We start from the raw sequence: 10,711 nt of genomic DNA, 5'->3' as shown, positions 1-10,711 counted from the left end.
AGTTTGAACAATATGTGTCATTTTTAAATAAAATTTTGTTTTTATTAATTATTTCATCTTGAAGCAAAACAAAAAAGAAAAACATCTTAGCTCCATAAAATATCAGATCGGCCCTAGAGAATGGTAGCTAGTTTCTATGCTGCAAAATCTGCTTAGACTTGCATGTTCATAAAATTTGCTAGAGTATTGATTTGGGTTTAGGTATAGTTTTTTAGATAAATTTTAAGGAGGTAGTTGCCAGAATTCACAAGTTTATTATGAATGTGTCTGAGTGAGTTTGAAGTATTTTCGATAATTATAAGAAAATACTTTCTATATATAAAAAATTTAAGTTTAAGTTTATTAGAGATAAGTCAACGCAGTTATTCACTTTTTAGCATGGGCATCTATGTCTTTAGCTAGCCGAAAAATTTGATGAACACCTAAAAATTTATCAACATTTAGAGAGAGAAAAAAGAAAAAAAATGTAAATATGATAGAAATTATGATATAATAGGAAGATAACAATAAAGAAAAATAAAAAATATCAATAGAATATTTAAAATAAACAATGATTCATGTATCTTTACTCTAAACTAACTCATGTTTTTTCATCATGTTCCCAATACAAAATTTTTTTTATTCGGTCCCTAATAAAACAAAATTAGTTTTTAGTTCTTATTATTTTGTTTTAGTATTTTTAATATAATTTTCCTTAATTCATTTATTAGGTTCAATTTTGTCACTTTTCTTTTAAATGTTCTAATTAGGTTATTTATTTTTTAAAATATATTCAATTTGGTGTCCTTTAAAATCAATTTTGATCTCATCTCTTTTAGATAAATGATGAAAATGAAAACAAATTGAATCAATTTTAAAAAATAAAGAGATCAAATTAAACCTAAGAAATAAATTAAGGAATCAAATTAAACCTAAAAAATAAACTAGATAACCAAACCAGTAATTAAACATAAAACTTAAAAGGATATAGCAATAAATTTAGAATCAATTTATTCTCTTTTTTTATAATTTATTTTTAAAAAATTATCTTATGGAGACAACATCTATTTTTTAATGGGGCAAATTTATTATTACACATACAAATAAAAATAAATTAAAATTCTTGTGGGGTCTATTGCCCTCATACCTTCACACGTGCATCCACCACACTGATTATAAGTGTAATGCAGATGTTGCTCTCTTCACCTTCAACAAAAAATATGATACATCTTTTAAGGTTTGTACATAGTTTGAACAATATGTGTCATTTTTAAATAAAATTTTGTTTTTATTAATTATTTCATCTTGAAGCAAAACAAAAAAGAAAAACATCTTAGCTCCATAAAATATCAGATCGGCCCTAGAGAATGGTAGCTAGTTTCTATGCTGCAAAATCTGCTTAGACTTGCATGTTCATAAAATTTGCTAGAGTATTGATTTGGGTTTAGGTATAGTTTTTTAGATAAATTTTAAGGAGGTAGTTGCCAGAATTCACAAGTTTATTATGAATGTGTCTGAGTGAGTTTGAAGTATTTTCGATAATTATAAGAAAATACTTTCTATATATAAAAAATTTAAGTTTAAGTTTATTAAGAGATAAGTCAACGCAGTTATTCACTTTTTAGCATGGGCATCTATGTCTTTAGCTAGCCGAAAAATTTGATGAACACCTAAAAATTTATTCAACATTTAGAGAGAGAAAAAAGAAAAAAAAATGTAAATATGATAGAAATTATGATATAATAGGAAGATAACAATAAAGAAAAATAAAAAATATCAATAGAATATTTAAAATAAACAATGATTCATGTATCTTTACTCTAAACTAACTCATGTTTTTTCATCATGTTCCCAATACAATTGAAAGTTATTAATTCAATGATATAAGTTTATTCTTGTAAAAAAAAAAGTATGTGATGCGCCAAATTTGTTGTGCCACTAAACGAGTAATTAAGAAAATAAACAAGAAAAATGTTGCTTTACAACTGGTGTATTTGAAAATAAAATATAAAAGGCACCCAAAACTTTTAAGCAGATAATTTTTTTTATATCAGCAGATAAAATTTCTTAATACAATGATTGATTAGCACATGGATCGAAAAACCGTTAAAGAAATGATAGTAACCACTTATTGCTGCCCAGTAGAAATTAGAAAAAGTGTCAAGTGTGATAGTAAACCCCATGAACAAGCTTCGAAGAAAAAGATAGAATTGGATTCGTTAGCATCTTGCATTGCTCATGCTTCTCGAAACATTTCTTCATCCACAAGGCTAGTATAAAATACAAGTGAACCTGTTGTTTTAGTTCGTCACTATCCAATTGCCAATTCTTGCCACATACATTTAAATGTTGGCCCATCTTCTCTTTGATGATGTTCATTGGTCTAAGATTTTATACTTCTACAGCGTAACGTGACTCATCCCGAAATTAAGGAGTGCCTTTGGTCCATAGAATTCATGTCTTCTCTTTCAATAATTAGACCGTTCTAAAAAGTGCATGGGTTTACAACTTTAGCCACTTTCTCGTTTTGACGTACGGGACCATGATGAAATTGCTTTCACTAAACCGTTAGATGAATTAGCACATGGCACCACAAAAGAAGGGTTTCCCTGTTTCTAATTGGTAGTTTGTCACTTTGTAACTTTGCTTGCGGTAGTTAGGTAAATGTCGTGCTTTCTTTCTTTCTTTCTTTTTTTCTCTTTCAAAGTGTGGTGGCTGATATCATCATGATATCATAACCGGAAATTTGTTTTGTCATTGAAAAAACATATTGAATCACACTTTGTTAATGTTATATGAATAAATTTAAAATTTAGGATAAATTATACTTATCATCTTTGAAGTTTCATGAAATTACATAAATATATCCTATTTTTTAAATCATTACAAAGGGGTATGGGTGTAATACATAAGAGGTGTAAGTATAATATTTTTAAACACTAAGGGGTGCTAGTATAATAAATAAGGGGTGTTAGTATAATGTTTTCTAACATAAAGAGGGGTTAGTGTAGGAATAGAAAAAAAATAGTTATGTGTAATTTGAAAAAAAAAACTTAAGGAATGTGAGTATAATTTGCTCTAAAATTTATTTAAAAATTAAAATTTTATAGATCATCAATGTAAAGACATATATACCATTAGCTAAATGAAAACCATCCTATTTTTTTAAAAGTAGTTGATATAAAAATAAATAATCTTCCTGCACATGATATTTTATGGTTGAATGACATTGTAAAAAAAAAAGCGTCCATTTGATGATGAAAATATAATGAAATATAAAGACAAGATAATTACATGAAAAGGGTAAGATTAGGATAAACTTTAATTCTATTCAATGTTTGATGCATATCAAATAACATTATTCTATTATCATGTATGTATTCATTAAGCAAATAATGATAGGTGACTATGATAGTGACGATAATAATGATAGTGATGATAGTTGTGGTGGTGCTAGTAGTTGCAATCATAGTGACAAGAATAAAGTGGTGGTGATAGCTACAATCGTGACAATAGCAGCAGCAATGGTTGCAAAGGTGACGGTGGGAGTGCTAGTAACAATGATAATGACAGTGACAATGACAACGATAATAATAATAGTGTTAGTGATGATGATAAAAACAATGACATTCATAAGGATGACAATGATGGTAAAAACAATGCAGGGTGTGGTTAAAGGAAAAAAGGAAGAACAATTATCTTATCTTGTATTTTTCTAATGTAAATATCCCCTTAGGATACAATATAAAAACATGATAGAAAAGGTAATAATATAAGCAAGTATCATCGTATTAGTGTAAGGTGTACCACACAATTGATTATAGTATGATAAGATGGATATTTTATTCTATCTTGGTCACCAAACCAACCATTATACTATTAGTGTGTTTAATTTAATTTTGAAAAATGCTAGCTAGAGTTGTTCACGGTTTTGTGTTTGGCCAAATCCATAATCAAATCCAATCAATATTCTAAAGGTTAGGTTGGATTAGGCTGAGTTTGTGTATATTTTTAAACTTAGCCCAAATTAATCTATTCACAAACGGGTTGGTTGAGGTTGGATTAATGGATTTAAAAATTTATATATATTTTAAATTTCAAAATAGTTTAATAAAAGAGAAATAAAAATAAACAATGATACATAATACATAAGTCAATATTCACAATTTATTATGCGTGAGTTTGTTTAAATTTATATTTTAAAATAAGTATTTTTTTTTAATAAAACAAGCATTTTCTAATATATTTTCCTAAACTATTTTTACTTAAAATAAACACTTTTTTCTTTTTTTAAATTTAAACAAATGATTTTTTTTAAAAAACTCTTATTTTAAAATTGCTTCTTTTAAGTTTAAACAAACTTATTTTATGTGTGATTTTGTTTAAACTTATTTTTTAAAATAAGTGTTTTTTGTTTGTCTGATCTGTGTTTTCTTTTTTTTACTTAAAATAAGTCGTTCTTATTTCTTTTTTAAAGAAGCAACTCATATATGCTTCTTAAAAAAGTACTTTTTAAAAAATATTTATTTTAAAATTACTTTTAAGTTTAATCAAACTCATCATATATCCCAACACCTGAAAATTCAACTAACACATGACAATCCTAACACAATAAATATATATATATATATACCCAAATACCTTTTAGTTATACCATCATTACTACCACCAACAACAATAATAATCAATGAGTCAAGTTCACCCGTCAACATGTTTAAAAATTAAAACTCTACATGAACGAGTTCAAATGCCTTGGGTTAGGTTGAAGCAAACAATAAAAAATTTAATATGATTTTTGGACCGATTTTATTCAAATTGGATTTGCGGGTAACATATATCTTGACACTTCTAATGCTAACACTCTTTATTATTGATTAAATTTTATTAAAAGTACAATTTTTATTAAATTTTACTTCTCATTTAATGATACTTTCTTTTCTTATTTAAAAGTAAGATCCGTCAAAATTTGTGAATTAAATCTCTAAATAGTTTTCTGCAACAACTTTAGAACTGTTGTTATCCATATCTTATAGAGTTATTCTCATAACATTTTGATTGACAAGTTCGATCATAATATGTCACTAGTATTAACAGTTACTATAAATTATTTAGGTTGCATTAGTATCATGTTATCGCGGTAACTTAATTAATAATATACTTGTAGAAATTACCTTTTATTCTTCATTATGATTCCTAAGTAAATTTCATTCTACTATAACAATTTCAGTATTTCCTTCCGTAGACTACATCAATATAATGCACCCTTGGGTCATTGCTTTGCCTTTTGGCATTTAACGGCCTCAATATTACCCCGTGCCATATATTTTTACATAGTACAGCTTCTCATCATTGAAATTTATTTTCTAATCCAAAACAAAGTTCTTAATGTAAACATATCTTTTTTTGGTTACATTATAATGTAAACATATCTATTTTCTTTCTTAAGAGGCAAATCATGTTGTCATAGTCTGTCAAGAAAAAGAGCAACATAAAACAGAAAGAATAACAAAAGAGGTAGTTGCGGTTTCTACGTACATTATAATTAGAGTACTCCCCAAATCGAAGCAAGGAGAAGGAGCAATCATTTTCCATTTCAAATGCTAAAAAAAGTCAGAACATTTAAAAGGATAGAGAGCACGGCAATCTTGTAAGACATCACGAATTCCCCGTAAACTTGAACAATTATTAGTTCACTTCATGCTTTGTTAGTGTTTCTTCTTTTTTTCGCTATTAAATTTTGATGGTGGAGCAGCAATTTAACTACACCGAATAGATAAGTACATAAAGCATGCAATGATATCTATGGAAACAAGATGAGTCCACTCAACGTGTATGTGTTCAAACCCAAGGCTATTTACATATTTTAACTTGTAAACGATTGATGCGTGAGGCTCTTTAAATTTTAAGTCGTAAGTATTTTTTTTTTAACTAGTACCTTTCTAAAGCTATTTGACCATAGAATAGTATGATCACAAAACAAAACAAGAGCTAGTATTTATAATATATTCAAATGTTTTTTTAGTGGCCTACTTGTTCGTGAATGGACAATGGTTTCATCCCAAAAGTAAAAGGATGTCAATTCAGCTTGTTGAAAACAAAAACGAAGTTACTATTTGCATCCTCTTATTTACCAGTACACTCCTTTTATTTTTCTTTTCCAAAATTACCCCGAAAATACACTCCCCTTTGTGAATCTGGGTAAGTCTCTCTACAACAGCAGAATGCGATCATCGACCCAATGACTGCAGCACTGCGGTGGAGTTGTGATAGCTTCCATAGTCCATATACAAAGAGTGAAAGAATTGAATGGCTGGTTAGGTGTGCAAATATACAAGAAACACCAACACGTGTGGCTTGGAAGTTGGAACCCTTAGGATAAAAACGAGGTCGAGAAGGCTTACGACATTTCCGTGCAACGTTTCTAGGTCAAGAAATATCGTAACATCCCATTTTTTATATATAATTATAAAAATATATTAATTTTTATTAAATATTTTATGTTATTTGTTTTTTTAAATAGTAATAATAATAACAAAATTATGTTGGGTTAAATATTGTTGAACCTTTAGTCTTGGGAAATCCAATTCAACTCTATAAGCTGATACTAACAAGTCGTTGGTCTGAGTGGTACTGAATTCGGTCCCCTTAAGCAAGGTCTCGGGTTCGAGTCTTATGGATGGAGAAAATGTGATTGGGAGGGGAGGATCGCACTAAAGGTGGCCAACCAGGTTTCCCGATGAAAATCATCGGTAAAGCCGGTGGATATTACATACCAATAACATGATTAAAAAACTCTATAAGCTGATAGGTTCTCTAAAAACTTAGTATGTTTCTTATACTGCCTTTCTTTCCCTCTTTTTGGGGACGGTGTTGTCAGAATCATGATTGGAGGAGGGAGAGGAAACAAGGTAAAGGAGGAGTGAGGTTATCTCGTAGGTATGATTAATTATATGAGTGTTTGGAAGTGATTTAGGAATTTTTTCCTTTGTGTCTCGATTAGGGATTTTGATGAATTATACTTAATCGATACAAATATGTGTTTGGCTTGTGTCGTGTATGCACTTGATGATTTTCTCTGTAGAATAAAAGGAAGGTAGAGATATGAAGAATGAATAATTTTATTATGAATAATATGATGCCTTTTATGGGCAAACATTACATCAAATTATCATAAAAGAGAGAAACCAAACAGTTGTAACATATATTGTAATAATAAATTTGATTATTAGTCATTAAAAGAGCGGTTACAAAGTTTATAGAATATAAAAAGCCAACAAACCCTCCCTTAAACTGAAAGTTTGCAAACTATCCGTTTAATGAGATTCATTAAGCATGCAGACTCCAAGCAAATTCCTTAGCTTCTGAAATGCAGACAACTTCAATGGTTTGGTCATGATGTCAGCAATTTGCTCTTCACTCTTGCAGTAGATAAGATCAATAATTCCTTTATTTGATAGGTCCCTTAAAAAATGAAATCTCACATCTATGTGCTTGCTTCTTCCATGCATAATAGGATTTTTTGACAAATTTATGGTGAAACTATTATCACAATAGATGAGAGTTGGACCTTGTTGCTTGAAGTGAACTTCTTCAAGAATATTCCTTAGCCAAATTGCTTGGCAAGCACATGCTAAAGCTGCTACAAATTCTGCTTCTGTTGTGGATAAAGTGATAATGGGCTGCTTCGTGATGACCAACAGATTGTTGCTGACCCCATCATAAAAACATAGCCAGAAGTACTTTTTTTGTCATCTGAATCTCTAGCATAATCACTATCAGTGAATCCCAACAAATTGAACTTTTCACCTTTTTTAATAAAAAAACTCAAATTCTCTTGTTCCTTGCAAGTAACGAAGGATTCTTTTAGCAGCAAGTAAATGCATTTATGTAGGATTCTCCATGTACCTGCTAATCAAACTTACAAAATACATTATATCAGGCCTAGTTGCAGTTAGATACATTAAGCTTCCCACAATCTATTTATAAAGTGTATTGTTTATTTTCTTCCCTTCAGGATCTTTGTGCAACTTTAAACCACACTCAATTGGAGTGTTTATAGAATTGCAATCATGCATCTGAAATCTGTCCAAAATATTTCTCACATATTTCTTTTGAGAAAGAAAAATTCCAACATCTGATTGCACTATTTCTATACCCAGAAAGTAATGCATCATGCCAAGATCAGCCATTTCAAACTCATTCATCATAGACTTCTTGGATTCATCAAACATGAGAGTACAATTTCCAGTAAATATAAGATCATCAACATATAAGCATACTATGAGCATTTTTCCTTTTTCATTAAATTTAATAAACAATGAATGCTCATAGGGGCATTTTGTAAAACCAACTTTTATGAAATAAGACTCAATGCGACTATACCAAGCTCGAAGGGCTTGTTTTAGTCCATAAAGAGCCTTTTTTAATCTGTAAACTTTGTGCTCATTTCCAATTTTCACATAACCAGGGGATTGATCAATAAATACCTGTTCCTCTAAATAACCATGTAAGAATGCTGACTTTACATCTAGTTGAAATATAGGCCATGCATTTTGTGCTGCTAGTGCAACTACTAACCTGATTGTATCATGTCTTGCAACTAGTGAAAACACTTCTGTGTAATCAACCCCATATTGTTGCTTGTAACCCTTGGCCACCAAGCGTGCCTTATATTTATCCACTTCACCATTTTCTTTCAGTTTTGTTTTGAAAACCCATTTCACTCTTATGATATTATGTCCATTTGGAAGATCACACAAATCCCAAGTATCATTTCTTTTAATGGAATCAATTTCATCATCCATCGCTTTTCTCCGTTTTTCTTCTTTGACAGCACTTTCAAAGGTTGTAGGGTCACAATATGAAAACAAAGCAAAATAAGTAATCGGATCTTCAATTTCTGTTACCTTATAATCAGACATCCATGCATGCCTTCTTCTTGCTCGTTGAGGTCTTTCATCTTCAACTGTGATTGCTGAAATTTGTTGCTCTTCTAGCAACCTTGTCTGCAACTCTTCATCAAAGTTTGCAAGAATTTGATTTGTTTCATCTATGTTATTTTCCCAAAATCTTTCTTCATAAAAAACAACATCACGACTAATAATGATCTTTTTAGTGGTAGGATTATACAATTTATATGCTTTTGACTGATCACTAACACCAAGAAAGATACATTTTTCACCTTTATCATCAAGCTTTGATCTTTTTATCTAGAATATGGGCATAAGCAATGCATCCAAATATCCTGAAGTGGTCCACTGCTCGTTTTCTTCCGCTCCATGCCTCCTCTAGTGTCATATTTTTCACAACAAATGTAGGACTTCTATTTAGAATATGCACGCTCCAATTAACAGCTTCAAGCCAACATTCTTTTGAAATGCCACTCTTAGTCAAGAGGCACCGTACCATGTTGAAAATCATCTGTGAAAGTAATGGAGTATTTTTTACCTCCACTGGAAGAAGAATTTATTGGACCACATATATATGAATGAATCAATTCCAAAACACATTTTGCTTTCCATGACTTTCCATTAGGGAACTGAGAATGATGTTGTTTGCTAACAACACATTCTTCACAAACTTGAGAAGGAGCAGTAATTTGTGGAAGGCCTATCACCATGTTTTTTTGTTCAAGGGTCTTCAATCCACTAATACTCAAATGACCATAACGATAATGCCACAACCAAGTAGAAATAGTATCTTTGGCCATTAAACTAGAATGAATGCTTTCAATTTTTAGTGGGAATAACCTGTTTGAATTCATTTTTATAACTGCAATGGCACCTCAAACAGGATAAAAAATTTCACAAGTACCTTTGCTAATAAAAATTTCATAACCTTTTTCTTGCAATTGACCAACACTTAACAAGTTGCTTTTCAAGTCAGGGACATAGAGCACATTAGAAATTGTTTCTGCAAAACCATTTCTGGTTTTTATTTTAATATCACCTTTTCCCATCACTTTTACAGTAGAACAATCACCAAAGCTAACAGTGGAATGAAAATCTTCATTTGAATATGAGAAAGAGGACTTACTTACACTCATGTGATTACTACAACCAGTGTCTACATACCAGATTTCTGCCTCGCCGTCTTTTGCATCTTCAACAACCATCAATAAGGTTTCCACTTCTTTCTCCTTGATAAAATTTGAACTTTCCCCCTTTTCCTTAAGATTAGGCAATCTAGTATAACAATTAGAGGCATAATGACCAAATTTTTGACATCTATAACATTGTACCTTTAATTTATCATGATCTCTTCCTCTACCATTGCCTTGAGATTGATCATTATTGTCTTTAGAATTATTACTGAAATCTCTATTTCCTCGATCTCCACGCCCTCTTCCTCTACCTCTACCTCTACCCCTTCCTCTAGAGTTGTTCGAATGAGTATTGGTAGAAGCCTTCAATGCGTGCTCCTCCATTGCTGATCTTTTGTTCATGCACTAATAAAGAACTTTGAAGCTCATCAAGAGAAAGATCATCAATATCATTTGACTCTTCAATTGAGCATACAACATAATCAAATTTTGGTGTTAATGAGCGTAGAATTTTTTCTACAATGGCTGTGTCAGTCATTTCCTCACCATGAAATCGCATGTTGTTAGCAATACCCATGGTTCTTGAACAATAATCAGTTACTGACTCACTTTCTTTCATTTGAAGGACTTCAAAGTCTCTTCTCAACGCTTGAAGTTGAGCACTTTTCACTTGTGAGGAGCCTTGATATT

The sequence above is a fragment of the Glycine max genome, chromosome 16 (assembly GCF_000004515.6).
Source record: "Glycine max cultivar Williams 82 chromosome 16, Glycine_max_v4.0, whole genome shotgun sequence".
Taxonomy (NCBI): domain Eukaryota; kingdom Viridiplantae; phylum Streptophyta; class Magnoliopsida; order Fabales; family Fabaceae; genus Glycine; species Glycine max.
This window is presented reverse-complemented; position numbering follows the sequence as displayed.